The sequence below is a fragment of the Musa acuminata genome, chromosome BXJ1-8, assembly GCF_036884655.1.
Source record: "Musa acuminata AAA Group cultivar baxijiao chromosome BXJ1-8, Cavendish_Baxijiao_AAA, whole genome shotgun sequence".
Taxonomy (NCBI): Eukaryota; Viridiplantae; Streptophyta; class Magnoliopsida; order Zingiberales; family Musaceae; genus Musa; species Musa acuminata.
The window spans coordinates 35,072,275-35,075,867 of NC_088334.1; positions in this window are offsets into that span (position 1 = coordinate 35,072,275).

Consider the following 3,593-nt stretch of genomic DNA (forward strand, 5'->3'; position numbering starts at 1 on the left):
AAGAGTTTCTTGCAATGATTACTACACTGAAAGACCGACCTACTGCTTACACTATTAAAAAGTGGAGACCATACTTGATCAACGGGTTGTGATGCATTGCAGGTAGCCTATGACTAAAGTGCTGAAAGAGAAGCTCCCCGAGTTTGATGCTGCTCAGCCTTGAAAACAAGGCTGATTTGTAGAGAGAGGAATTATTAGAACCCTTTTATTTTTTAAGTTTTGAATAATGTTTATTGAGTCTGTTTAGTTCAGTTAGAGTCGGGTAAAGGTCTATTTAATATTTATTTATTATTAGAGTCTAAGTTCTGGTAGACTCTAGGTGGAACTCTATAAATAGTGATGTAATTGTTTCTTTTGGGCAGACAATGAAATATTATTTCAGTCTATGGATAAACCCTAAGAGGCTGATCCCCTCGAAGTGATCATCCCTTTTATCTTCTTTCTTTTACAATACGACATTATGGTCTTATCACATACTTGTCAGAACTCCTTCTAGCTTAGTAAATTATTATCTCCATAATAATGCACTCGACACATCGACTATTGATATACTAGGTCATTACGCCACAGTCCCTAGATGATACAAAGGAATCCTATCTATCCTCAGTTATCGTATAACTATAGTCTCTTATCTATTTAATATCACAGATATCGTATACAGGACATAGTATTGTCAAGCACATACGATTTCTACTCGAGTCTCACTCTAATCAGATTCACTTAGAGAACTCTTTCTCTCTCAATCTGAATGACCATGGTTAGGGATTTATTTGAGCAAGAATATATAGGATATTCCTTTTATGACAGTGAGAGCGAATGATCCTCTATCGATACTCAATAGCCCTTATAAGGTTGGATGACACTCACGATGACTGGCTATGCTAGATTTAGAACTTCTAGACCTATAAGTCTAGTGTCAAAGAGTAAAATACTCATACAAGACATCCTTGGTATCTTAAGTCTAAGGATCAAATACACTATTAGGATGACAAAATCGTTGTCTGACAATGAGGTATCATCAACCATCCAGCATTCCATGAGCAGATCAATTAGTGAACTCATTCTGTAATAAGCACCTATATTATATTCGTAATGTCCCCACACGAGTAGTTATGAGACTAGTCACCCCCATCATATGGATGGGTATAGAGTACACTAGCCTATCCGATTATCTCGATGTCCCTCTCAAGTAACCTATGACTAGGATTATTTAGGTTCTATATTAGAAGGCGAATTGGTCTCATTATCATGATCTCATCATGATTCGATTCTCATTACATAAATTCATGGATATCATAATATATATATATATATATATATATATATATATATATATATATATATATATATATATATATATATATATATATATATATACAACAAGTAATATAAAGTGAGAAAATACCATAACAATAATAAGTAAAAAGAGTACATACCATGTCACACGTACCATCACTCATGTGATTGGCTTGCAGGGCACCTATGACTAGCATGTACTCGAAGAGATGTTCAAGCAAATAATAGCTTGGAAGTTCTATGAATTGTGAAGAAGAAATTTGAAGCTATCAAATGTAAGAAAAATTAGAAGGTGTCTTTCACTTCTTTCATTTTAGAAGGAAAGACAAACACTTGGTGGGCCTCAAAAAAGAGGATGATGGAAGCTAAAGGTAATGTGGTGACTTGAGATTTGAGGATGCATTTTACGAGCAGTTCTTTCATGATTTAGTTCACTTTAAGAAGCAATAAGAGTTTAGTATCCACTATGGAAGTAGGACTGTACTAGAATTTATGATCATTATTTCACTAAGCTGACCCAATTCTCTTCACATATTGCTTTTAATGAAAATCAAATGGCTCGTCACTTTGAGAGGTGACTTCATCTATCAATTAGAAAGTCTATTACAGTATTGACTTTACCAATACATGCTAGAGTATTAAATCGAGCTTTAGTGGTAGAGAAATTTGATAATAAACTATAATAAGCAAATGATCAAAAACAACCTTTTCAGTACTGCATCATCTACGTACTAGGGTCATATTCTAGATCCTCAAAGAAAGGCAAGGGTAGATAATTCAGGCATTAACATGTAGGAGCTTTCAGTAATCAAGTCATCATAATATGTTATTTTCGTGGTAAGACCAATCATATTTCTACCTCATGCCCCATGGGACAGTGTATATGATTTTACTATCAACAACCGAGGTATATGTTGAAGGACTACCCATGGAAGCAACATCAATGCCAAGCTCTACCCCAAACAGTTGGACAACAATAGCACCTAGAGAGGAAGGTCAAGTGAGGGTCTATGCACTGACCCATCAAAATGCTCAAGCCTCGGGATCTATTATTAAAGGTATCATCACACTCTATAATATGTTTGCTTCTATGCTTATAGATTTTGGTTGTATGCATTCTTTTATATCACCTTATTTTGCTATAAGACTGTATAAAAATATTGAGATAATGAATAATATGGTAGCAACACCAGTTGAAAATTCTCTAATAGCTAATATATCTTATTCTACTAAAGTTTTAAGATTTTAATGCTATCTTGGGTATAGATTGACTTTCAACACACCATGCAAGTATTGATTATTTCCAAAAGATTGTTACCTTCTCACCCCTAGATCAACCACTCTTTCAATTATTGGGATTCAAGAAAAACTCCATCCTATTAGTTTAGCCTTGAGTGCTACTCGACTATTACTAAAAGGATGTCAAAGATATTTCGGCTTTATTTTTGGAGAAGAATCTAACAAGCCAGTATTAAAAGATATCCCCAATGTGTGGGATTTTTCAGATTTTTTTTCTGAAGATCTACTTGGACTACCACTAGATAAGCAGATTGAATTTATAATTGACCTTCTACCTGGCATTGCACCTTTTCTAAACCCCTTATAGAATGGCACCAATTGAGTTGGAGGAGTGAAAGAAATAGATAAAGTTTTTATTTGACTCAGTGTATCACTTTAGAGTGCCCCTATCTTGTTTGTGAAGAAGAAAGATAAATCCATATGACTATACATCGATTATAAATAACTTAACTAAGTGACCAAAAAGAATAAATATCCCCTTCCCCAAATAGATGACCTATTTAATCAATTTCGAGGTACTCGAGTACACTCAAAGATTGACTTGTGATCATAATATCATCAACTGAAGATAAGGGAATGAGCCATATAGAAAACCGATTTTAAAACAAGATATGGTCATTACGAATTCTTAGTACTAAAAAATACATCAGTTGCCTTCATGGATCTCATGAATAGGGTGTTCTACCCATATTTTGATAAATTTATAATTATATTTATTAATAACATTTTGATCTACTCCAAAAGTAGGACGAAACATGAATATTATTTTAAGATAATTCTGGAAGTCCTAAGAATGTTAGGATCAAGAGCGGCACTAAGAGGAGGCGGGGGGAGGGAGGAATTAGTGCAACGAAAAAGTCATCAGTTTTGTAAAATATTCATTTGTTGAAAATCAATCTTGGAAAGTGCTTGACATTAGAGTAAATAAACTAGAAATCAACTTAGAAAGTAATGGCAGTAATGAAAAGCTGAATATAAATGAGCACACCGGAATTTAT